Genomic DNA, 27,467 nt, shown 5'->3' with positions numbered 1-27,467 from the left:
CACCTGTCTCTCCTCTTTTCGTCCTCTCTACATCTCCCTTCTCTTACCTCCCTCCCTTTTCTTCTCCAACAGAGTCCTCTGCCATTCAAAACAGTCACACTCACCAGAAAGGGAAGTAGGTTTTATAGATAAACCAGGTTGCTTTTTATTGAAACAGCAGTGATTGTGGAACAGAAACTACATCCTCCCCCCCCCCAATATTTCCTATTCTACTTTGCTGGTCAGCAGCTGCACCTGGTGAGGTGGAGGTCAAGTCTATACTTCCAGCATGGCGCATCTGTTTTTTCTTAAGAGAAGGAGGATCTTGTAGGGGAAGAAAAAAGGAAGAGGAAGGAAGGAAAGGTTAACAACTCAAACCAAAATGCATGTGGGGCTGAGGTCTTCTGCCCTTATCGCCATGCAAAGTAAGAACTTTAGGAAGTCTCACTTAGGAATAGCTCGTTATGGGATATGTGCTGGGGCAGAAGGGGGCGTGTGTGTGTGTAAACCTGTGTTTATTTCAACAAGTTCATCCAAATTTCATCAAGTTCAAGCCAAAAAGAAATTCTCTGTGGCACTTACTTAAGACTTGGCCAAAAAAGAAACCCATATTTAAATATAAAAACATAAAAATTATTTGCACACCCTCACCACCACCACCAAGGGCCAGCCCTGGAAGAACAGCTATCTGTTGCCACCAGAGTTCCCATGTGGACTGGTCTCAGGCCAAAGCCCAATCCCCTAAGTAGACCCCATTCTTACTTTTGGTCCTTGCACACAAATGCAGGAGGCTGGGGGTAATGGGAGCCTGGCCTTGCAGCTGACTTGTGAAATGCAATGGGATGGAACGCGGTAGGATGCCATAGGCCAGACTGATGCCTTCACACAAACCCAGAATGAGCTGAAGTCGCAGCAACCAGGCAGGGTGGAGCGAGGGAACCCCAGCAAGAATCCCAAGGCCACAGGGCCCCCCCCCCATGCTAACCCCACTGGGGGTCCATGCTCCCCAACATCCTGCTGCTGTCAGCTGGGTCATCGGCCTCCAGACACCAGTCCCAGGAAAGCCCTCGGTGCCTTTAAGTTAACTGAAAAACACCACCAACAACCACCAGAATCATTTAGATTCTGCCTGTGAGGAAAAATTAAGAAAAAACCTAGACCTGGGGAATAATGTGAAAAGTGTCAAAAACAAATCAAGTCATTTGAAAAGAAAAACCCTCCATCCAACGTCACAAAGCTGCCGCCATATTAGGTTCTGAGGAAGCTGTCCCAGCAACCTAGATATGAGAAACAACGTTTGCTCTTCTGAGGTGAGAAGTGAAGTTGTCTTTCACTCGGGACTGTCAAACATGGTCTATAAATATCAGCAGTGCCCTCTGTGAACAATGGGCTGAGCTCAACCCAGAGAGGGCAAGTGTTTCCCTAAGGTTACACAGCAATTCCAGGCCCCCTCCCCCCAGACAAACCCCTGTGCCCAACAGATGACTTTGTTTTCTCTTGGAAACACATATTGCTACATCAGATCCTCAAATTCAACAGGAGAGCTGGGGAATGAGACTGCACATTTTAGTATTTCTTTCCCCTATTCTCTTTCTCCAACTTCTGCTCTGGTTCTCTCCTTCCCTCTCCTCACCACCCCCTGCCCCCCACCACACACACACACACACACACATAAGATCTGTTTTGTATATTTAGGGATCTGTTTCCATATCTACTCAAAGTTTCTAACAGCATTGTTCTGTCAGTAGGTCAAGAGGAGTGGATAGTGCCAAGCTGTTCTCCATTCTGAAATGGACTTGACTGAAAGGCCCGCAGGTCAAGACATCCTGGGGAGGTTGGTCCTGGGGCTTTCAAGGTCACTGCTCTGCAGGCGGACCATGGCTCATTTGCAGAGAACGCCTTGTGACTCGTGCTCTCTCCCACACATCAAACAAAGACACCAATCACAGCTCTACCAGCCTGCCTCGCCCCACCTCCAATTTGGGCACCGTGCCTTCCTCCCACACGATGAGAGAGAACACAGTGGCCAAATGCTGAGAGTCCACTTTAGGGACATATGTGTAGTAAAATACTGAAGTAAGTGAGAAATTCAAGAAACCTATGCTTAGACTACACATGCACGCTCGTGTGGGTGCTCTCACACACACACATTTTGCAGAGAAATGGGCAGTATGATAGATTAGCTGGTAGATCATTATCAGACACATGAAAGGCCCAACCCAACATCAGGACTGTGTCTGGACTTTCTTTCAGGAAGAACTTTACAGCATTAGATGGTTGACCAAGGCATCATGGTATGACAGAGAAGTAGCCCATAGACTCAAAATGACCACACCCCTTCACGGAGCGGCATTTCTATTCAACGCCACTGTGAACGCCACTCACGGGCAGCCTGAGATGGTCCCCTGCCTCTCAAACCTGGCCCAGCATTGCTCCTTTCATGTCTTCGCCCCTTTCCCTGTTAACAGAAATGAAATCAAAACAAATTAATATTTAATTTTAAGATTACTATTCTATCAGAATCAAAAGGACTCAGGAAATTCAAAGCTCAGGGAAACGCCCCTCCCATAAATCTTACTTAACTATTCAGACATTGCAGAGTTCTGTGAACAGGGCATTGCCAGCCTCCGATCCGTCCCTGGTCCTGGGCCTCTGCCAACGGCCAGGAGGGGGAAAGCCAGGCTATACCTCTAAGGGTATGAAGTTATAACCTTTTCCCCACATAATGATCTACTTAATATAATATTTTGTTTTTAATCAGAGAAAGAGTAAAATAATTTGGTATCCCATAAAACTCCCTAACCTATATTTTGCAAGTCAATTAGGCAGTCCTTTTGCCTAATGTTAAGTTAATGTCAGCACATCCCATGTTGCACCTCCAGTCAGGTTTTCGGGTGTCTGCAGCCCACAACGCCATACACAGAGAGTAAGAAGAAAACTCAGTGGGGGCTGGGGAGATGGCGTGCAGTGGGCAGTGACTTATTCATCATCTGTATAGAAATTGAGAAAACATCTTCTCAAATGGAGATTATCTTCCCTTGGGATCCTTCTGGAGGGCTATAAATAATAGAACATACTAATCAACATTATATATTTAAAAATGAATACAGAATCAGATTAAGGAGAAACTAAATTACACCGTTATAAAACCCAAAGTGGAAAAAAAAAAGGCATGAAAAAGACGTCTTAGCCCATTCCCTTCAGTTTAGCCCTATTCTCTGGCAGCCAAACCTGCCTTAATAAAGGCATTCAAAGTAACCATTTTCTCACTCCCTGATTTATAAGCAACGGAATGCAAAAAGCAAGAGGCTTAATTCCAATGCAGTAATTTCCCCATCAACTGGTCTACCTAAGAAAGCTGCAGAAAAGTGAAGACTAGAAATTTATGAACGCTTTATGAGAAATCTGGATAAGAGAATTTGGTCTAAACATACGAGAGGAACATGGACATATGGCATAAACACAAGATAAGAATGTTTCTGACTCCAGCTTCCATTGACGTCTACCTCTAGGAGTCTATGACTCAGTTTTCCCATCTCTAAAATGGAGTCCCGTAAGCAATCTGAGGAAACGTCATCAAGATCAACTGAATGTTAAACCCTTAGCTAGAGCCCTCTCTCTGCTGTTACTTTTGACCTGGTATTAAAAACACAATAACGATACTTACAGCACATTCTCACTATGCAGAAACATTAGCATTACCCTGGGAGAGTCTGTCTCATTGGCTGTTAAAAGAGAACATTTCTTTCTTTCCTTCTAGGAACATGAGGAGTAAACTTGGCTATTTCATCAAAGCCTGTAAAAGACACCTGAGTCATCATTTAAACTGAACAATTTCTCCAAGAATTCAACCTGCGAGAGAGGGAAGAAGCCCATCTCTGCAGTGTGTCGGGAAACGCCATTGACTTCTCCCTGATTCCTCTTCTCTGTCCTTGGCAATCCAGTTACGATTTGACAGCATTTAAAGATGACAGTACTTGAGGTAATAGGACAATGCCATAACAGGATTACAGCAAATGTGAAAGAAAGGACACACGTAGGGACTGTCATTTAGGTAATGTCATCTATGATCAGTTTTTGTTTCGTTTTTTGCTGACACAGAAGTCAGTATCACTTATACAATTCAGTGTAAACCCTGTTATGGCTGTAAATAGTTCGCTTCTCCAGTGAAAGGAAACACATTGCAGGAGGGATTCAGTGAAACTTTCTAGCTTTGGCTGATGTGAAAATAATAACAAAAAATATTTTCAAACCAATAGCCAGAGATCAAAAACAGCCTGAAGTCCACACCACCCAAAATTATCCTCAAAGAAAGAAATAGAAGAAATTGCTGTTGGTCATAAACAACAGGTGACCAAAAGGTTTGTAAAGGATGTCTTGGACTCCAATGAAACTGGTGTTTAGAGAGTTTGAGGAAGATAAAGTGGCAATACCTAACTACATTCACTTTGGGGAGCTGGCCAAAAGCTCCTTGTCAGTCACACCATTTCTCATTCCATTTCCTTTCTGTCATGTGGCCCACAGCACATCCAGATCCACATCATGCCAGTTTTTTGGAAGTCAGTTCTATCCTACTTTCTAATGAATTTCTGCCACTGTGAGCTCTTCCCCAAAGCCACCAAGTCTCCTAGAAGCTGTTACTCTTTTGCAGGGAACACACAGCTGCCCTGCCTGCTGCTCAAATGGCCTCCTGCTTGTTCGGGACAAGAAGCCATGCTGTACGCCGAGTGACCAACCACCTGTCTCAAAAGAAAATTCTGGCTAGAGAAGACAGTACCATGAAGGAGGCTGAAAAGATATTCTGACCATTTCAAACCCTAACAGGGGCTAGTTCTCCTCTAGAATATCCTGGGTTCACTAGGGCCTCTGTTTTCCTTTTGACTTTCTGTGCCTCCCTGGCTAATCTCATGAGCCCTAGTCCTCCTCCCTGCCCCCTCCCCAAATGCCTATCTACTCCTTTTATCCACTCTCCTCTTACATCATCCAGAAAAGTTTATTCAAATTCAGACTAGCTTTAAAAATCCCCAAAGTAGGAGGGTGCTATTATAGAGAGTTCATAAGGATATGAATTTTGGTGCCTGCCTTGTTTCATCACACACCATTTTAATGATAAAGACCATCACGAAAAACTAACCAGGTCCTGAACAATTCCCCACATGGATGGTCTGGAGGAGAGGGACAATGGTCCTTTGTGGAACCCAAGAGCCTCCTGATTCCAAACTTCATTCCTGTCCGCTTCCCATTCATAATGTGGGTGAGATAAAAACCTTCCACGACTCTACATTAATAACAGACTAATTTGCTAGTCTCCTGCAATGTTTGGTTCCATTCTGCTTGTGAAAACCCTGCAGTCAACCACTCCATCCTCTAGAAAGTATCTGTCAAAGGGAAGAACTCTACACGAAGGACGCTACAGAGAGAATTCCAGCAACCCGCCTCATCCTTTCTCTGGACAGAGTCCTCAGTTGATATTGTCCTAGAATGTTGCCTTTGTCCTGTGCTCAGAACACTGACAGCCTCCCATGGTCTACAGGCTATGGTCTGACATCTTTAGCCGCCATTCCTGAGCTCCACAATCCCACCCTGAATTTCTGCTCCAGGCTTAGCTCCCTTTACTCACCAAGGAAAATGCTCAAGAAAAACCCCTTCCATTCCCATGTCCTTTCAGGCTTTTCCTCTTCCTCTCTGACTTCCTGGAATCCTGTTCATACTTCAAGGCCCAGCTAAAGTTCTACTAGTCACCTTAGCACAAAGAATCAATCTCTTCCTTCCCCAACCTCAAGGACCACTCGTTTCCTGTACCACCCTGGGCTCATGCCCAGTCCTTACATCACTGGTTACCTCTCCATGCCTCCACTTAATTCCACATCTTCCCAATGTGCTTCTTAAATGCAGGGATGCTGTCTTCTATTTATTTTATTTCAAAGGACCCAGCATAGCATGTGATATATGATATATGTATATCCCAGGAACTCAACAAATAGTTATGGTTAAATGACTGATTTGCCTTCTTAAAAGGAAAGTTTTTTTCCCAAGTATCATTTCTGTTCATAATGGCGATTTTAACCATCTCTGTAGCCACAAACAGTTCCCTTCTGATATCTGCTTGAACTTCCAGATAAAAAAGGGCAAATGGTAGTAACCTGTTATGCTACACAAAGATTAGCATTAATATCCACCCTCTTTAAACAGCCACCCCACACCCTAAGAAGAGCAGAAGTGAAGTACATCTGCCCACCAGAGTGTGTGCCAGGTCGACTGAGCCTGGCTGTCAGTTACCAAAAAATAACATCTTCTTTATGGGAAACCTGACTTTAAAGGTTGTACAACCCTCTAGCTCTATTTCAACCTTGGTCAGCAGCAAAGAAGTTAGACCGAGCAGGAGCCCATCCTGAATGCAAAATGCTAAGCTCTAAAAAACATGTTTTTAATACTCTTTTGATTCCAGCACCACCCAAAAGGGCTTTGCTTTGATGCCAGAAAGCAGTAAACATAGACGTTCTTGGCCACTTTATCTACTGGGTGTGGTAAAGAGAAGTCCCCACAAAAACGGAGGCAGCAGCTAATGTACTATTACTTGAAATGCTGCCTGCAATTCTCCAGGCTGGGCTGACTGTTCATATCAAAGCACCCAGGGCACCCTCTCTCCACAAGAGCCAAGACCTGGAGTCAGACCGTGTGGCCAGGTGCGACTGAACACTACACACGCACAGAGGTTTTCCACGTAAGGACTCAAATCTACATAGCCTTAAAACCGAGCTGGGTTTAGAAAAGGCACTCCCCACAAGTCTCCCAAGTGAACGGGGAAAGTCCAGATATCAGGTGTATGCTGGCTACCTTGGAGAATGAATGAGAGACAACTTGGAGAGGAAGACAGATGTTAAAAACAAAAACTCTCACTTTACAGGAATTCACCAGACAGTCAGACAGTTGGGATCTCCACCCAAGGAGAAGATATATCAGTGAGTAAGACTGACTCGGGCATGTTCTCCCCTTTTATCTTTTAAAGCCCTCTGGAATTCTATGAAATAAATCCCCTCCCCTTACTGTCTCTTGCCTCACACGCTCGAAAGTGCTCACGCATTTCTCACACAAGTGCATGTGCTCTGCTCGTGGAGGAAGACATCATCTCAGTCTGCTTCTGCCTCTCTCACACTCATTACCAACTTCTAGGAAATCTCCTCAGAATCCAAAGAGCATTCTGAGTTCCCTGAAATGTACTTTGGTGCCCCATCAAAGACGTCTGGAGTCCTGAGAAGACGCAAACAGCTAAAGGCTAGAGATAAACAGACAGTCTTCCATGATGGTCCAAATCAAGTTGTTGCTTTTTATTTTTTAGCTTTATTGAGGCATAATTTACATACAATAAAATCACTCATTTTAAGCGTACAGTTTGATGAATTTTGCTAATTGTATACAGTTGCACAGCCTCCACCAAAATCAGATACAGGACATTTCCTTCACTCAAAAAAGTTTCCTCGGTGAAGTGGGGGGTAGGGTATAGCTCACTGGCAGAGCACATGCTTAGCATCCAGGAGGTCCTGGGTTCAACCTCCAGTGCCTCCACCACAAAAAGAAAAAAAGGAAAGAAAAGAAAAAAGTTTCCTCATGCCTCTTTGCAGTCAGTCTCCTCCCCTAATCCTCTGACCGCTTTTAATCACTGATTGACTTCCTACCACTACAGTTCTGATTTTTCTAGAATCTCATGTAAGTGGAATCATATAGCATTCAACTTTTTCTTATTTTCTTTCCCTGAGCAGAATGATTTTGAGATTCCTCCATGTGGTTACGTGTATTACTATCTCATTCTTATATTGAACATTCCATTGTATGGCTGTACTATGTTTTTCCATTCACTTACTGATTGGCATCTGGGTTGTTACCACTTTGTGCCTATTACAAACGATACTACAATGAACATTTGTGTATATGTGTTTGTATGAATGCAAGTCTTCATTACTCTTCAGTAAATATCTAGAGCAACCCAAGTTTTGAGAACAAAGTAAAGGCTTTGAGTTTGAGAGTCCAGGGAGCCCCCGTTTTGTCACCCTACAGCCTGCCCCACTTCCACCTCACTCCCTGAGCAGTTCAGCTCCAAAGGCTGTATCCCAGGCATCTGTTTGGCTCAATTAGCAAATGTCACCTTATTCCAAGCAGAAACCTCACTACTATTCTAATGAAGTGATGGGAAGTGACTCTAAAACGTCTTTTACAACGGGCATTCATTTGGACTGAGAGCCCTCTGGAGTCAGGGGTAACTCTTACATGTGGTGTTGTGAGACCTAAGAGCCTCCCTAGGTCGGAGAAGCGGGTGTGGGCCTCCCCCATTAGCTGTGTAGTTGCACAGCAGCCAAGGGTCCTGGAGATACGTTCACCTTGCCAAGAGGCCTTGGGAAGTAAGACAACATCAAGGCCCTCCTCCGAGGGGCCCCCCAGCTGCTGCCCACTGATGTGGACAGCAGAGAATCCAGGGAAGACATGCAGAGCCCCGTCCTCCACCCTCCCTCCCCCTCACTGGCTATGACACAGCTGTGCTGGCGGACAACCCGAGAACAGGAAGCAGAAGGATCCATGGAGGAGCTGGAGCCTGGGGACCGGACCTGCAGTGGCCCCAGGTGGTGGCAGAAGCAGGCTCAAGGAAGACATGGGGAGTGGAGGGAAAGGGGACAAAAGTGGGGACTGCCACCTTAAATAGAAAGACAACACTCCAGGGGAAAAAGCTGAAGAAACCAGGACAGAGACTGCTGCTGGCAACAAACAGACAGAGAAAGTGAAGCCCCGTGACTGAGGTGCACCTACATTACTAAAGACACTTGAACAGCTCCTTACTCCTGGGACAAGAGATCTCCACAGACTGAGGAAGCGTGAGGCAGGGAAGAAGATGGCGCTGACAGGGTGGTGAGTGGTGCGGGAGCGTGGGGAGACGTGAGGCTGGGAGCTGGGAGTCCCGGCTTCTCATTTGTGCACTGCCACCACCTGCCCGGGTGACCGTGCCAGGTGTCGTCACCTCACAGTAAACACGGATGTGGGAATAAATTATCTTTAATTCTCTAATGTCTCTTAAATCTTGTGCCATTTTTTCAGAGATGGGAGCACAGGGAGGAGAGAGTAGAAATGGCCCAGGGCTGGTGGAGATGAAATATTGTAGAGGAAGAAGAGCATTCATTCCAATCACCTAGTCTCTGATTGGCAAAGCCAAACGAGGGGAGAGACACACTGGTTCTGTGATGACAAATACTCCTGGCTCACTCCTAATGTATCACCACCAAGCTTTATTTCTCCAGCTAGAATTTAAAAATTGTTTCATCTGTAAAATGGGAATAATAACAATATCCACCTCATAGGGTTGTTATGAAAGTAAAATGACTTAATATTTGTAGAGTACTTAGAACAGAGTAAATGCGTACATTTTATCATGGAATAAAACACATGCCTCCTGGTATTTATTAAGTCACACCTCAGCAGCAATGAGGTCATCAGCCCCTTTCCCAAGAGTAAGCTGGGATCAGTAGAAAAGGAAAGAGGCAGAGAACAAGAGAACAGAGGAAAGGAGCATGAGGCTGGGGGAAAGAGAGCAATTGGGACTGCAGACTCCAAGCTACTGTGCTGATAGGCACCTGTATATGACTGATGGATGGGCAGATAGATGAAAAACGGATGCATGGTGAGGAGGAGGGGAGAGTGCAGACAGGGAGCCCTCACGTCCTTTACAATTTTGGGAAGAATGATCTAGTCCACCTGCATGACATACAAACTGTTCTATTCCCATTGAGCAATAAAATCGAATTCTCCACCGACAAGAGAGCCTCTTGAAGGAGGCCACCTGAGCGAACAACCATAGACCCAGAGATCTACCACTCCTCTCCCACCCCGCCCTCACCCCCACCCTAATCAGAGGCCAAACCCTTCCCCGGGGCCTTTGATAAAAGCAACTGTTGGCTTGCTCCAGACCAACTTTTAAAGCTGTGCTGACGTGGTGGGTTACAGCTAAGAGTGGATGCCAGGGCTCCTTCCCGGCCAGTGCTGAGACCGCGCTGCAGGCAGCAGCCTGCTCACACTTGTGCACGCCAGGGGCACAGACCCAGCCGTGTGGCTCTTTTCAGCCATATCACTCTGGGTAACTCCCAAGTCCTGCCTAGCTTCCTTTCTTATCACAGGGATGGTATGTAGGCTCCATCAGTAACTCAGGGGGAACCCCCTAGAAACAAGTCTGGTTTGGCCAGTGGAGGCAGTCAGGTTGTACTCCAGGTTGGGGTGCAGAAGTTATTATGATCCCTGTGGTTTGAGAGTTTGGGGTTTCCCAAAAGTACCTTTACATAAAAGACATTTGGCAAATTCCAATTCCCTTCCTGCTCAAAAACAGGCAATTCAATCTCCTCCCCCAGCCCAAGCCCCCTACGATCATGGGAACCTAAAGCAGAGACTGCACACTGAAGGCAACCTGCAACTCCAGGCTCTAAACAGCACTGCCCTTTCTCTGAGAGACTCTAAATTTTAAGGATATTTTCTTTTTCTTGAAATTTTTTTTTAAATTTTATTTTATTTTATTTTTTGAGGGGGGAGGTAATTAGATTTATTTATTTATTTACTTACTTACTTAGTGGAGGTAGTGGGAATTGAACCCAAGACCTCGTGCACGCTAAGCATGCGCTCTACCAATTGAGCTATACCCTCCCCCCTCTTAGAACATTTTTGAAAACACCTAAGAAACAATCTACAAATCTGGGAAAGATTGCCAGAAAATGGGAAAACAAGCTAAAGAGGAGGGGACCAGGGCCACTCTCACATGTGAAAATTCATGATGAAGGCTTTTAGGATAACAAGAAGGAGGATGATTGAAAGCTGCATATACAGAGGAAATGGATTAGGGGAATTAAGGACTTGCTCGTGAAATCCCAGAATACTAGGATTTACTGGGTAAACAAACTAGGACCTATACAATGGAAGTCCAATAAACCCATTTACAGGATGCCTTGCCTGGTGAGGTGGGGCAGGCTGCCACAGACGGGGGCCAGAGTGAGAGCTGACCATCCCAGAGGTGTCAGCTACTTGAGGAGCAAGTGGCTAGCCCACTGAGCCAAGTGTCCAGGCCACAACCAGGAGCTTTTGGAAAGTATTTCCCAGCAGAGACAGAGCTGATGCTGACCCTCTGATGCCAGGTCTGCCACTGTCCTCTGGTCAGCTCTGACACCCGGCAGAAGTGAGCTCAGAGCAGCAGCCCGCGGGAGAGCAGGAAGAGAGAAGGATGTTGTCCATCCTCCACTTTGCCGCTAGCATGAGACACAGACTCGAGCTAGTTACCCCTCCTGGAAGTCTGATGAGTACACCTCTCCCTCCTGTACAACCCTCTTGCCTTGCAGACGTCTCTCTCCTGGCATCCATCAGGGACCTGGGCCATTTCTGGGAGGCAAACACTGATCACATAGAATTAAATTCCAGGACAGCCAACCCTCTGCATTCCATCATAAACTCTCTCAGAGCTCCCTGAAGGAGTCTTAGGCCAACTCTTTCCTCAGATCTCCCTCACCGTGCGTGCACCACAGCAGTATTCCCGAAAAGCAGTACGTAAACTGATTTTTTTTGTAAAGCACAGCCCATTTTCCCACCAATAAATCGTAAGAGATGAGTGAACACAACTTAGCACTTAATTTCTGTCTTCACGACACTGTCTTCCCAATTACTTCACGAGACTACCAGTCTCAGAGGAAGGAAGCATGCTCCCTACTTCTCTCCCAGCACTGGACGCACGGAGCGCTTAGCAGACACCTGTCAGCCAACAGATTTGAATTCTCTTTAACTGGCATCCTCTAAGCTAGAGCTCTGAGTCTATCTTCTTGCAGGCTTCCTTTTCTCTACCAAAGTCCTTCCGAGGAGCAGTTAATGACCTGTAAACACTTACTGAGCTAGTCAAACATTCTATGGAAAAGGAATACCGCTGAGGATCCTTTTGTAAAGTGAAGGAAAAAAAAAATTTTGTAAAATGAAGTATCACCTTTTCACTGCTCTCTGATAAATTCAGATTTTTTCACAATATGGACCACAAGTATTCAAGGACATACAAGCTGTCTTCAAGTCACACCCTAGAAGCTAGCCCTCAATTTAGTAAGCCAGGGAAATATCAAAGAGCTCTGAAGTCTAGACTCAAACCTCAGCTTTTGAGTTGAATTGGAATGTTCTAGGTAGACAAGTTCATGGCCTCTAAAATCAGGAAATTAGCTGGAAACTCAATCAGTGCTTACGGTTACCACCTACCTCATCGCCATATCCTCTCATGGTGATGATAACGTCCATGATGATGATGATAATAATAATAACAGCCCCCACTGAGTAGCACTTTGCAGGTTACACAGAAATTTAACAAACTGCCCTTCCTCTGAAGGCTGTCCAGACCAGCCTTCTATTCCTCTTCTCTGTGCTGCCACTTATCTCAGGCACGCATTTCCCTGAGAGTACTGTGGCCTCTTTTGTTCCATTTTTCTCTTTGCCAATGACAGGACAATGGTCCAACACAGAAATTCTCAAAAGGGTCCTCTGCATGGTCCTAAATGAAACCACTTCATCAGCCAAGGGCCACCACAAGAACGAACACAGCTCTGGGTGTTGCCAAGATGACAGCGGGCCCAAGGAGGCAGGGGACTGGGGGCCCCCAGGGCAGTGGGTCTGGTCTTCGGGGGAAGGACCCAGCTTTGAGCATGGCTGGGGTGACTCAAAAGTCCCTGGAAGTGGTGGTGGGGGATTGGGTCAGACTATTAAGCAAGAAGGGCCTCTGGGTAGATGGGTGTGTGGTTCTCCAAGGGGGACACCACAGCCCTGGGCACAGAGGTGGTGAGTGCAGATAATGCCCAGGGTGATAATCAGCAGGGCCCTGGCAGAAGAGGCCCTGGACACTGCGGGCTGGGCACAGCCTCAGAGACAGCTCAGAGGACTCGCGGCAGTGTGCTCCAAGAACTCCTCCCCACCAGTGACCCCTATCAGTGCCGACCAAGCATGCAAGATGCACACCCAGGCTGGGCTGGATGCAGGGGTCCCCCCAGGGTTGCAGGGTGTGCATGGAGGAGGTGGGGAGGTGACAGCTCCAAGAGTGGCATCATGCCGGCACCAGGAAGGCACCACAAAGCACCGGGCTACCCCAAACCCACTTTCCTTCCTAGAAGTGGCCTGGGGCATTCATAACACAGCTCCCTCTGGCGCTTGGCATTTGTTTTTCAAATTTTAATGGCAAATGGATTTAGTGTGCTAAAGAGAAGTGAACAGGGGTGATCTGATCTACCCAGCTACTCACCAACATGCACAATCAGGAAAGAGAGGGAAGCAGGCTGATAAGGAAAAAGGAAGCCAGGAGCCTCTGGCCATCAGCTTCTGCCGTCACCTGCAGGTCCAAGGTCAGCCTGGACTCACCCCATTGTTTGCCAGGCTGCTAATTCCCTGTCACTAAGGGAAGCCTCCTGAATTTATGTACTAAGAAATATGTATCTTATACATATATTTGAATCACCCATAAACCTTGATCAACCTCAGACGATTGTCCTACTCACAGAGAAACTTCATTTCTCGAATGGAACAGGAAGCACACAGGGTGAGGGGTGTGAGGCAGGGGCAGCGGCTCTTCCCCGTTTTCCCTTCCTCTGACTCTCCCTGCACATGGGCATCGAAAGGGAAGGATGCCACAGTGGAAACCCCATCTGGGAGGCAAACCTCTGGTAACTCAGGTTCCTAGGGCAGCCATCATCTTTCCCCATCTTTGGGCCCAAGCCAATGAGCTGGAGGACTATGTCCGGGCACGGAGCCTGGGGCGGCCAGGGGGAGTCCCGGGCAGCCAGGCAGAGTCCAGGCCAGCCACAAGTGTGGGACAAGGTTGGCAGACAGCACCCTTCGGTGGGCCTCCGGGGGCCCAGGCACACCTCTTCCCCTGCCACCCTTTCAGCCCACAACCCAGAGGCTCAAGTCCAAAGACCACCATGCCTGATGCCTTTTGGAGAAACAGCTCTGGGAGAAGACACACATTCTATGACACCTCTGGGTGAGTGGGAGTCAAGCAAAACATTTCTTCCCAGTGAAAAGGAAAGGTAAATAGCCCCATTTTACAGGTAAGGAGCCTGAGGTTCAACGGGGTTGGGCCGACTTGTTTCAAGTCACCCAGCCAGCAGGTGAAGGCAGTCTGATGTACCTGGCTCTGCAGCGTTTCCAAGGGCTGCCTTCTCAATTACAATGTCTGCCAAGCACCCTGCACCTACCCACTAGCTCCAGGGACTAGGAGACCCCCAGGACCACACTATGGATTGCAGTGAAGAAAACCGCTCAGCCTTGAGGGGAGTGGCTGCCGTGAAACAGCTCTGGGGGCCACACCTGGGCCGCACTGTGTGGTGGGAGGGGCAGAGCCGCAGCTGTCTGGTGCTCTGCCATCTCAGTTCTCTTTCTTCTCCTCCTCCCAGCGCATAACCTTCTAGACTCCAAGACCCTGCGTTTACTGCCCCACACCCACTGCAGCAGCTGGCCGGCCTCCAGCAAGACTAAGACTCTGAGGGAGCGGGCGCCGACCTGACTCCTCCCAGGCAGGCCAGCCCGGGCCAGCCCTCCCCGGGCACCCCTCACCGCCCGAGGCACCCCCACCGCCAGGCGGCTGGCTCTCGAGCTGGCTTTTGTCTCTCGTCTGGTCTGCGGCAGCTCCCCTCGCACCTTCTCCTCCTTTCTGTCCTCTGCCCAGGCCTGCCTCAGGCTGCTTGCCAGAGCCGTTGCGTGTCAGGGCTCTGCCCAGGGCACTGAGGGCTGGGACTCCCACAGCCCTGCTTCTCTGCCCGGGATGGAAAACCCAGAGGCCCAGACAGGTCTAGGGCAGCACCTGGGGCAGCAGAGGGGCTGTGTTTAGAGAGGCAGTCCTGAGCATGAAACTCCCCAAGTCCAGCCCAGGTGGGGAGGGGGAGGGGTACAGGTGAGGTTCCCTGGGACCAGTCCCCTCAGGCTGAGCCACCTCTGACTTCTCCAAGGTGAACCACACCCCTGAGGGCTGACAGACATGCCTTCAGAGCAACAGGTGGGGAGCGGCTGTGTCCTGGCCAGAGCAATAATCCCCAGCAGGAATGCACATCAAAGCAGGCAGCCTACCCAAGAGCCAGGCAGACAGTGTCTCTGGTTAGGAAGGAAGGTGAGGCCCTGTGAAAGATGGGGGAAAAGTGAAAAGGACTAGACTCACTCCTCCCAAACCCACGGACCGATCCAGAGCCAGACTGGAGGCTGCTACCTCTAGAGACCTACCTGCCAGTGGTCCAGGTAAAAAGCTGACGGGCCTGGAACTTCAAACCCAAAGCTCAGAGTGAGACACGTGGGTTCAAGCACTGGTGGGTCAGCAGGGTGAGCACTCAAGCTCCTGAATTAGATTCTGAATTCTTCTCTCTTTTTTTAAATTTCCAACTATTTTATTTTGCTCCTTAAAAGTACCAGGCACTTTTGCTCTTATAAAATTAATAATATTTTAATGTAATGTTATATTAATGATATTGTATTAATGTTATTAGTAAATTGTAGTGAGAGTAATAGCTTTTTAAAAAACTTTATTTAACATTGCAATACAGTGAGTCAACAATTTGGTCCTAAGTTCCAAGTATTTCGATCTTTAGTTCTTTTTTTTTTTTTTTTCCTTTTTTCTTTTTTTCCCTTTGGAATCTTCATCTACCATCACTTCCTGGCGTGTAACCCATCACTGCTCTTTAACCTCTCTGAACCTCAGCTTCTTCATCAGTAAAATGTGCATGACAATATTGTCCTGCCAGCCTCCTGGGGCTGCTATGGAAACTGATTGAAATAATGTCTGTGAAACACTCAGACCAGAGCAGGAACTCAGGACCTGCTAGAATTCAATAACCTTGCCCTGCGGGCTCACGAGCACTTCTGGGTCTCCAAGTCCTCATCTGTAATATGGGAAAAGCCTTAATTATTTGTCCCAATCACAGTCGACAGAGGTCTCCGACTACCACATGAGCCTCTCCCCAACAAGACACCCTTGGTACATCTTCCAAAACAAGACCTGCTTCTGGAAAGGTGCCGGTAAATATCCAATTTTGCACTTATTAACATCAGCATTCCAGAAGTACTACCTTCATTCCACTCTATATGTAATGGCAACCAATTTCACTCATTTGTTCCAAATATGTATTGTTAATGGTGGGGAGAACGAAATGAAACGAGCCTCATTCCTGGGCCTCAAGGAGCTCACAGTCTAGTAGCTCTAATCCTTAATGATCTGTAACTAGACATGTAAGTGTCCCAGGGAGCCGTGAGTCCTTCAGGGAAGTGAAGGACACCTTTGCAATAGGATTAGTCACTTCCAAATGGTTTACAGGTTCTCTTTCAGGTGCTCACCTGAGTGGCAAGAGATAAAGGCCTTTCCAAAGTACTCTACTGCTTCCTTAATTACAGCAACGTGCTCATCTCACATGAAAATTTAAGAAGGGGGATCAGGAAGACACACTGTGAGAAGTTATAGCAGCCTCTCTGCATTCCAGGATGGCCTCTTCTTCTAGTTATTTTACTAATGAATCGTTGAGCGGGGTAATATTATTTTTCTTTCTATACAACTTGTGTTGCATTAGGTGAAATCACAGGCTAACAAGGTTTCAGGGAGGAAAGGCCAGATCGAAAATAAGCCTCACGCCATGGAGAAGCTTTACCATCAGAAGTCCTGGAAACCTGACAGCTTTGCATGTTGCAACAATGCAACTCAAGACTATCAGAAACATATAAATATTTGTACAGACACTTATCAAAGCAACAATCAGCTATCAGGTCCCTCGAAGTGAGCTGATGTGCTTACAGTCTATGGTCCTGATTTGTAAAAGTCGGCGAAACAAAGCCACACACAGCAGATTTGCTAAGTTCCAAAGTCAGAGAGTAGGTAAATAGTGCAAACGTGTTGGCTTCCCTCCCTGGCTCTCTTCTATGGGCTGTGAGCAAACGGAAAAATAAATCATCGGAAAAAGTCTCAGCCTAATAAAATTACACAGACAGAATGACTTCTTCGTGAAATTCAAGAGCATAGCACAGTGGGTTCTTGCTAGCACACATTTGTGATCTGCTGTGATCGCAACTCCTGGCTCTCAGGTACTGTCCCCAGTCAGCTTCCTGCCCTTAACCTGCTCCTACATCCAAAAGCATTATTCACATCCAGTCCCATGATTTCTTACAGTAAAAGTATGCATTTAAATAATACCAATCACAGAAAACCAATTGAGCTCTGATCACGGTAATACAGCAGAGCAGAAAAAGCACTCAACGGGCAATCAAAAGACAGAGTTCTGTCACTAAGAAGCTACAGGACCAGGAGGAGGCACTTCATCTCCAAGAGAATCGAGTTTCTCATGGGTAAAATGAGACGGGGGGAGGGGGAGCTGGAGAGAACACTGGTCCATCCAGGGCTCCCAGAAGAAATGAAGAAACAGTGAGGCTTGCTGCTTACTCTCTTCCAAACACCTACTGTCTTTAGGGCCCATCTAGGGTGGATGGCTACTTGCTTGGAGCAAAACCAACGTGTCTGTCATCTTAATACACATGGAATGTGTTTAAATAAGGATCAAAGCCAGTCAGGAAGGTATCTGTGGGGAAGGGAACAGACCCAGATCCACTCACTGCATCTGCATCTGGGGCTGGAGCAGAGCAGAGGGCCACCTCCTGCAAACCCGGTCACCCCCCGTCCCGGGAGAGAGGGGCCACATCACCCCTGATCCCCTGGGCCCCATTTTGAAGCCCCAGCAGTCTCCAAGCAGGTGGAAGGACAGACTGAGGACCAACCAGGAGACAGAAAAGGGGAGGCAGCTGCAAAGGAACTTCACTTCTCCAGGGATTTTGACTTCTTATTAAAACCCTCTCCCACGCCACCCACCACCGACTGGGCAGACGTTCCAGGACCCAGACTTCCACCTGTGAAACAGGCAGCTCTTGCTTCCTTTGCACAACATCACAACTTCCTCTCTACCCTCCTCTTCACCTGTCCCCAGGATGGGGAGAGAGCCTCCCGCCTGAACTCCCCATGCACTACCTGAGGCCAGGAAGGATTCTGTGGCGCTCAGGTCTGAGAGCTGTCCCAGCTCCAACACCAGTGACTGTCTCCCGGCTCACAATTGGTGGCTTCCACACCCCGCAGTTCCTACTCAGCCCTGGAAAGCCTTCATCAAATACCCAGATGGCCCTGCCAGGAAAATGTGACATTCTGTGAGGGATCATTTAACCCACTCTGATGATTTTTGGAAGACAAGATACAAACCCAATGCCCATTGAGATGGACAGTATCCTGGCTCTTTTGTTAGAGTTTAATTCTTTTTGTAAACTTTTAAAAATTAAACAATAATTTGCACTCATCTAAACCTTCTGAAAATTGATTTGAATGTTTTATTGATTTTTAAAAGGGAAGGAAAAAAGGAAGGAAAGAAGAGAGAGAATGAATGACACTGAGTGTCAAGGCTCAATCAAACCAAACAAGGAAGGAACGAAGGAGGGAAGGAAGGGATTTTGAGTGTCAAGACTCAACTAGACCAAAACCCAGAATTTCCCACTGCCTGCTGGAAGCGTTCTCAGCTTTGGGTGGCAGTCTGAGAACCCTGAAACTCTCAATGAGCCTTCACTGCCCCTGTGCCATAGGGCCCTGGTCTCCTTTTCTACTCACACTTGCCTGGCAGAGCTCCCCAGTCAAAACAACAGAGGGGCCTACCAAGCCTTGGCACAAAGAGAACCAGGGCCCAGGGCTCACACTGCACGGCTGTCTCCCCAGCCATCCATGCACAGTCGCCTGCTGGCACACATGCAGGAGCGATGATGAAGTTTCCAGAGGTCTGTCAGGTCCACCCTTCCCTTTCTAAGCCGCCTCGGGGCTCACCCAGCCCAGCCACCCACTGCAAAGGCGGAGGAGGCCACCAATCTGAACGCCAGAATATTACACCCTTGAACCTTCCACCCCACCAGTTCACTCTCCCAGAGAGAAAACATAGAAGAAAACAAAGGAGTCACCCTCCAACTGCCTGTAGTTTTACATTTACACTAATGTTCTCCTTGAAATGGGACCTCAGCATCCTGGAACCCAGGAAAAGTCCAGTCTGAAGCAAAAGGCAAATGGAAGGCTGAGGGTGCTCCACGCCTGTCTCCCCTAAACCCTCCTCCTCAGAGCCTTCACTCAGCATTGCAGCAGGTCGGGGATAAGCCCAAGAAACAGGTGCTGCTGCTCCCCGGGAAATGTGCCTGAGGTATTTACTGAGACCTGCTCCAAGTTAACATTGCCCCTGGTGCTTTGGGACTATGGCAATAAATTCTTGAAATTATATAGAAAAGCTGAATGTCAGGCACATTGCGGTCCCTGAGAACCCTCAAAGATCAAACTATTTCCTGTTACCTGCCTCCCCTACCAGTGAGCACCCCGGCACGCTCCCCTGCTCCAAAGCCTTCCCAGCCCCCCGTCTGCCCTGCAGGTGGGCTGCGGACTCAGAAGGCCTGGGTCCAAATCCTAAGTGTATCCCTGAAGCTGTGTGAGACCAGACGTGCCCTTTAACCTCTCTGGGCTTCAGACACCACCTCTCCCTCTGTCTCTTCACAAGGTTACTCAGGAGGGGAGACTCAAATATGACGAGGGCTCACCCAAGGGCTTATTCCAGAACCATAAACACATACCGTGATCTTATTTCTGGCCCCATTGTTAAGAGCACAATGTATGTTTGAAAGGGATGGGCCCAATGCCTCATAAACCAAAAAACCTAGAGGGATGGCAAGAAGGGAAGGAACAGACACTGGGAGATTGCTTCCAGGCCGTCCTTTGCAGCCCCATTCTTCCAGATTCCTCCAAATGCCTGCTGCAGCAGCAACAGCCCCACAAGAACACACCACTTTGTCAGGACTTGCAGGTGAAATGTGCTGGAGCAGCTGTCAGCTTGGGGGAAATCATTCATCAGGTAGTCAACCGAGTGGGGCTGCTTTCAGCTGGACAAACACTGCATCCACCTCTGAATGAGAGCCTTCCTGTCCTTCCCTTGGGGGCCAAACCCACCCACCTTTCCCTTTGTGTCCCAACCAGCAGGCCTCCTTTCCCTTAAAGGCACACCTCCCACCCTTCCTTCCAGCTCCCTCAGCTCCCCTTCAAGGGACAGAGACCTTCAGGCCACCAAGGCAAGAGTGTTATGAAATCAGAACCCCGTCCGCCCGCCCCCACCTCCCAGAGGTGGTGGACACAAGGCTGCTGCTCTGTGATGAGGATGGGTAATCCTCCCTCTGGGTCTTTAATTTCAGACCAAGTAATTCAAGGCTGTGGCTGACTCCTAAAGAGAATGGGCCAATTACAGGTATCACCAAGAACATCGCTACCTGACGGAGGGGGACAGTATTCCCAAAACAGCAGTAGGTAGAGGAATTTGCCCCCAGCAAACAAACACCCAGGAGTCACAGCAGGTGTACCTGATTTATCCGCAGCAGCTGGGCGGGAGGCACGGGACATTTGGGGAATAACCCACGGAGGGTGTTGCGCAGTTCGGGACACCACACCAGGCTTCACAGCCTGAGTGAAGCCAGATGGTGTCAGAAGACAATGAATTACTCACAGGCAAGGGATCTGTTGTCAGCACACCTAAATTCCCATTTTGCTAGTCCTCATTTGACACCCTCCGCACTATATCACAGGGAGACGGACCGGGGCCCAAAGAGCTTGTCATATTAGCCCAACGCTTGTCATTTTGCCAAGGGCATGGAGGGAAGGTGGCTGAGCAGGGGCTGGGGCTCTGGCCCCTCGTTTAAGTCCCCCTGCAGCAGAGAAAGTCACCTTCACTGGCAAGAGCTGTGGGCGAACTTGCCACATGGATGCCCCAGGGCTCTGGCAGCGGCTTCCATCCTGGGCTGTAAAATGCCTTAAACCTCGGGACAGCCCTCCTCGGATTCCGGACGAAGCTGGCTTGGAGTGCCACAGAGAGAGAGAGACCCAAGTGTGCCAAGCCTCGGCCCTCCAAGGTGACAAAGACCTCACGAGAATGCGTCTTGCCTTTTCAGGCTCAGTGAGCTGGCCCCAGGCTGGCCGGCTGCCTCCCAGGAAAGCCCTGGCTGTACAAAACGCACCCAAGTGCCTCTGCGTGGCTCTGCTCAGAGGACTAGTGATAAAGGCAGCTCACGAAGGAAATGGCCATGCCCGGCAGCCTCCTGCATTGGGAAGGCAGCGTCTACCACTGATGAGAGAGCCCCCTCACGTTTCCTTCTAAGTGCCTGATATATGTCCATTTTCCTGTCAGCCACCTCAAATAATGTCTATAATGCTGAGATTTATACATGTGTACTTATAAATGTTATTTCATTATAGCCTCTACAAAACTACCTTTCCACCTAAACATTTAATTAATGTAATTAAATTGCTACCTGATGGCATTATCTAATTTAACTTAGGAACCAAACTATTGAAAAGCATGTGCCTTTTAACACCCTGACTGGTAAGGCATGTGATGAACGAAGCTATAAACATGTTGGCATAACTGAGCTGTTTAAAAATAAATTAGCAAACTATAAAAATAAACAGTTACATACATATGTACTCAATTATGAACTAACTCTAATTTTTGTTCTGAAATACTGTCTTTGACCTTAGTCATAAACAAGCACTATTAAAAAAACATAGTATCTCAACAGACAGAAGGCCAAGGATTAAATGCTCTTCCAGTTCAGCAGAATGCAAACAAGGCAAAGAAGGAAAGGAAGAAGGTGGGGGTGGAAATGAAAGAAGGAAGGAAGGAAGGAAGAGGGAGAAAGAAAGAAAGAAAGAAAGAAAGAAAGAAAGAAAGAAAGAAAGAAAGAAAGAAAGAAAGAAAGAAAGAAAGAAAGAAAGAAAGAAAGAAAGAAAGAAAGAAAGAAAGAAAGAAAGAAAGAAAGAAAGAAAGAAAGAAAGAAAGAAAGAAAGAAAGAAAGAAAGAAAGAAAGAAAAGAAGAGACAGAAACAGAAAGAAAAAGAAAAGAAAAGTCTTGTCTTTCTTGAAAAGCTAGAAAAATGTGTACAGAATGTACAAAGACTGCTGGACTCATGTTGATTTGAAGCTGCTTCTGTTCGAGCCAGAAAAGTTAAAACCTAGTGAAGTGCTTTGGCATTTTCAGATGTTTTGGAGTCTCTCAAGAAAAGAGGGCAGGCAAGGGGGAAGCACTATTTCCAAATGCAGCTGTTTCAACAGCTCACTGTCTGCATAACAGTCCCTGTTAGACAGGGCTGCCTCCCCACCTGAACTAAGCTCGCCGTCCTAAGTCTGCTACTGCCTCTAAGTCCTGAGCTTCTCTAAGACATATGGCAGAAATGTGGAAACTGTCTTCCAAATAGCACAAGACAGAAAGGGGGGCGGGGGGAAGAAGCAAAATCAAGCTGTTGAAACTGTATACAGGACACGTTTTCACACTAATCCAGTGCTCCTGTAACAAAGGACAGCATACTATGGGATAATTACTATGGATTATTATTACAGTTTCTAAAGCAAAAGAACAAAAAAATTTCACAAAAGACATATTATACATGCAGATTTCTAAAGCTTTAAAATCATATGGCCTTCGGTCTTCGGTGTGGGTTCCTGTGGGTTTACGGGTAATGCCCTAACTGAGCAGGACAGATGCAAACACAAAAAAGAAATCACAATAAACCTGAAATTCTCTCGTGTCATGGTGCTTACTGCCCTTTATTTCACAAACAAAAGTAGTTACGCAACAGCTAAGCAGTTATTCATCTCAGGGAGCCAAGAGCCACCTAACGTGCTGACTGCCCCAGGGTCGTCTACCCTCTTCCCCAAACAACAACTGCAAAAAATTATACACATAAAAAAAGTAAGAGAAAACGCAAACTCAGCCACACTTGTTGTAGAATGTGGTGGAGAAGGCTTGAACGTGAAAGAGGAGCCAGAGAAAAGCTTTTTGGGGACACAGAATTCTCCCCAGACCACTCTCCCTGCAGCGGTTAAGTGGGCCACATGCAGCCCAGTTACTGAGTATGAGATTTACAAAACTGAGGAGGTTTTCAGTTGCTGGGAGACAAGCATCCCCAAGACACATTTCTAAAGGAATATGGTGAGAAGGCATGGAATGGCCAGCGTGGAACTGTGTGGGACTCTTCCCTTTCTGAAAAGGACTTTGCTTTCCTCCAAGGTGGGAAGGATATGATTGCTGGGCAAAGGACAGAAACTGGTCTCTGGGAATTTCCACTTCAGCAAACTGGTCACAGACAGGTGTGGCTGAGAGAAAGATGTCAGGAACTGGTCTCACCTTGGCTAAGGAAGAAGCTGGTGCTCGTACACCTGAGGCCATGGGAGTGGCTAGAGGCCCTTGGGTGTCCCTGAGAATCTCTTTGACAACAGGGCTAGACCTCTGGGCTGGAGGCCTAGACTGTTCTATGAGCTGTCCCTTGGGTCTCCTATGATTCTAGAATAATTTGTTCTACGTGTAGCAAAGCCAGCGCCATAAGGGAGATTGAAAACTAAGGCCTGCCTTGAGGGTTGTTCAACTCGGGCTCTGAATGCTGCCATTTAAGATCTTCCTGGAGACTTGAGGGCAAAGGAGCTCCTTGTATGATAAGGAACCTACTGCTAACAAAAGATGCTCCCCTGTGAGCCCTAAAACCTCCAAGACCCCCTCCAAACAAAGGTGGCTCAGATAGAAGCACTGGCTCCTATTTCTCATCAGACTGCTAAAAAAATCACCAGCTTCTGGACTAAACATTCAAGCGGAGTCCAGGGCAGAAAGCAATTTGTTTGATTCAGGCCGTTGCAAATTATCTCCAAATAATTTACTTGGTCTCAGCCTTGGCCAGCTTGGGTGTTATGAGGATTCCAAGAATTATTTTACTTTTCCATTAGAGGGCTCTCCACTCTCCTTTCAAGGAAAAACACTCTATCTGCCAGCCAACTTCTTTCCAGGAATGGGGAAAGGGAGGAGGAGGACCTGAGGAAAGGAGGACAATGGGTTTCCATACGAAATTCCAAACCCCAGGCTGACCAGCAGACCTGAGCACAGCAAAGACACAAAGATGTCTTCAGAAAAGGACTCTCTGGAGGTGCAAGACACCACGGCAGTGGATTCCTGTCGCACTTTAGGCACCTGGAGAGGGTGATGTCCAGGGCAAGAGGCAGCTTATATACCTAGTTCCAAATCCCATGGTCCACAAGCAGCCCTGATGATTTACCTGAACTCTGAGAAAACAAGCTCAGGGAAAGAAATGCAAGAAGCAAAGCACACATTTCTGAATCAAAAGTTGTCTCTGGAAGCTGAAGAAAAATATAGAAGGAAACTGAGTAAAAAGTTCAGGAAAACACCTTCCCTGACAGACTACAGTTAGAGTTTGATGTGCGTCATTGTGGCTACAAGCCGTCTACTAGAGCTCTCCTAACTGCCCCATGAGGACCACTCTCCCTTCCCTCCCAACGCTTCCCCAACAGGGGAAGTCTACACCCACAGCCCTAAGCGGAAGAGGAGGAGAGAGAAGAGGAGGAGGAGGGGGAGGCGGGGAGGAGGGGAGAGGCGGGCAGAAGTGGGAGGAGGGGAAGGGGAGGAAGGAGGAGAAGCCGCCCCACAGCTTGGGCTGAGCACTCCACCCTCCCAAGTACCTCCAATGCCTTCCACCCTAGAAAACAGCGACTCCATCCTTCCAGTCACTGAACCAAACATCTTAGGGTCCACCTTAACTCCTCTCTTCCATATACAATCTGTCAGCAAATGCTGTTGGTTTTATCTTCAAAATATGTCCAGAATCCAGCCCCTTCTCACATTCCTACCACCCTGGTCGAAGCTGCCAGCATCTTCCCTGGATTTTGGTGAAGCCTCCTGACTGCTTCTGCCCCACCTCCCCACACTCAGGTCTCAAAAAGCAGCCCAAGTGACCTTCTGAAAACTAAATCACACGATGCCACTCCTCCAGTGGCTTCCATCTCTCGGGGGGTCAAAGCCAGAGTCCTCACAATGGCCTACAGGCTGGCGCTGGTCTCCTTCCCTCGGACCCCAGCTCCCACCCCACTCCTTTACACCTTCCACTCCTGGGCCCCTCCTCCTCAACAGCCAAGCAGACTTCAGATCCACTGTCCACTCAGCTAGGAACCCCCTTCCCCCAGAAAACCACAGGGCGATTGCCTCACTTCCTGGGAGCCTTGCTTCTCATTGTGGTCATCCCTAACTATCCTATTAAAAACATGCCCACCACACATTCCCCATTTTCTCTCCAAAGCAGTGTGGCCATCTTCTTCTGATGCGCACTGTAACTCACCTGTTTATTCATTTACCGTCCGTCTCCCCAGCTAGGACAGGAGCCACAAGAGCAGGGCATTTGAATGCTTTGATCATTGCTATATGCCCAACCCCAAGAACAGTTCCTGGCATGTGGCAAAGTGTTCAAAAAAATTGTTGAAAAATGAATGAGTGAACCTCCCGAACCCCAAACTGCCAGGAGGCCACTCAACACTGTATCTATACACTGTATCTATACACTGTATCTATACGAGGCCACCAGGCAGCCTGACCTGGGCGTACTTGGGCTTTGGAGTTTGAGTTTGAGCCAAGTTTCATTTCCCCCAACAGCCTTGAGGCCCAGGGGGAACAGTATCTCACCTTGTAATATAAATGGAGGGGTTCAGCTGGTTTGGGGAGAGGAACAAGAATTGGTGGCGGGGGGGACTCTTGAGAGGGGCCAGTCAAGACCAAATGAGAGTCTTTCCCCTAAGGCTTATGAGAAGTCTCCAGAAGGGAAGGAGGCTAAGAACCTGGGGAGGTGCCAGCCTTCACAGCTACCCCAGCTCTGTGGTCCTTGCACACATTCCCTGCAGCAAGCCCCATGCCCAGGCACACTGAGAGGCAGCACATACACCAGTGCTGGGCATGGGCCCCGGGCCAGGCACAAAGCCCAGAGGAGCCAGCTTCCTGCACGGGGTTATTCCTCCTCCACGTGTGCCTTCAGGCTCTCCCTCCTCCTGGTAGGGAGGGCGTGGAGGGGGCCGTGGTGAGAGGACAAATCCCTCACACCTGAGAGCCCGGGATCAGCCAGAAAAGTGAAAGTACCTTTTCCCACCCGGGCGTACATTTTGACAGGTGAATAAATGCTCCCTGGTAGGCAATAACAAGGAGAAGTCTGAATTTAAAGAACTTGCCAATTTGAAAAGTAATGCCATTCTCTGTGACTCCACTCTATTCTGTTACCAATAAAACACTTAAAGATGCTATTCATGCAGACATAAAGTGCTAATGGCCACTTGTTAACATGTTTCATAATGCTAATATTTCCCTCTGATTTCCGACAGTTCTTTTTCTTTCCTTCTTTCTTCTTTTTGGGGGCTAATTTAAGTTAACAGAGCGCTAATCTGATTTGAAACTGAAGGCTTAAAGAGCTACGGTCTACGTAACTGCACTATTAATGACAACCATTGCTTTACATGTTGCACCGTTTCACGAAAACAATCATCACTCAGTCAAGGGATTTTCCGAGCCATAGAAAAGCCGCAATAAGTTGAAAATCCAATAGGCATAGAAGAAGCTTGTAACGTAAGACATGGTGGGGGGGGGGGGGGTGCCATTAATTCTCTAAGCTTTGTGCACTCTGTTTCCAAGAAGAAGAAAGATGGTAAAGCAAGTGGGTATTTTTTTTTCTTTCCAAACAAACAAGTAAGAATATGAGGTGCTTCATCTGCTACACCCAACTTACCAAGTTGTCTTTCCAATAATCAGGATAAGTGTTCAAAGGCAAAAGATCCGGCTCAGTACTTAGTACTAACTGGGCCAAAGATACAGTAACTCTCCAGAAAACACAAGCATCTCAGCAACTCCAAAAGGAGTAAGTGTGCAGCCATCTGGGCCTCCAGCTTTATCCAAACAACTTGGAAGGATGAGACACACTGGCTTGAGGAGTCTGCAAAGGCAGCTTTGCATGTAGCTTCCCTGGAGAGCTGTGGGAAGAGGAAGCCTGCTGACCTGGGACGCTTTAAAGGGGGTGATTCAGAAGGCACCTAGACCCCACATCTAACTCTGCTGAGCTGCTAAAGGCGGTTGCCTGATGTGCTAGAAAAAGCATGGGTTTGGGACTCAGAAAAACCTATCTGGGTTGTGGCTGAGCTCTGCTAAGTAGCTGGGTGGCCTGGGCAAATCACTTCACCTCTCTTGGCCCAGGTTCTTTAGATTTTCCAGCTGCGTGCCTGGCTCTCAGCTATAAGGGATTTGCCCCCCATGCATGCAACCCCCCCATCACACACGTGTCTACCAGATGAGAAGTCTTCAAGAGAGAGCACCTGCCTGGTCTCGCTCACCTCTGTATCTCCAGCACCCAACACAGCCAACACAGTGCTGGGCGTTAGAGTAAATGTTCAATTAAACACATGCAAAATTTTAAAAATGAGATTAATGGCATCTGCTTCTCTTCTCAGCTCTAATTCTTTGATCTTGTGGAAATAAAAACCTCCAATCACTTCATGCTGCTGAGCTCATTTAAGAGGCTTCCCTGATGTAGACACCAGGGCATCCCCAGGTTACCTAAAATT

At 47.7% G+C, this 27,467-nt stretch overlaps 1 protein-coding gene across 7 annotated transcripts in view; it reads right to left on the bottom strand.

Moving 5' to 3' along the window:
* Nucleotides 1-27,467, bottom strand: part of BCL11A (BCL11 transcription factor A) — a 97,664-nt gene that overhangs the window by 30,303 nt on the left and 39,894 nt on the right. The window contains exon 1 of one of the 7 annotated variants that reach the window (XM_064494472.1): nt 2,365-2,403. The exons of the other annotated variants lie outside the window; for them this stretch is intronic. The gene's annotated coding sequence lies outside the window, so the exon portion shown is untranslated. Of the gene's footprint in view, nt 1-2,364; nt 2,404-27,467 lie in introns of those variants that run through there. 7 annotated transcript variants of the gene reach the window in all.

Source organism: Camelus dromedarius, chromosome 15 (genome assembly GCF_036321535.1).
Source record: "Camelus dromedarius isolate mCamDro1 chromosome 15, mCamDro1.pat, whole genome shotgun sequence".
NCBI classification, from domain to species: domain Eukaryota; kingdom Metazoa; phylum Chordata; class Mammalia; order Artiodactyla; family Camelidae; genus Camelus; species Camelus dromedarius.
This window is presented reverse-complemented; position numbering and strand designations above follow the sequence as displayed.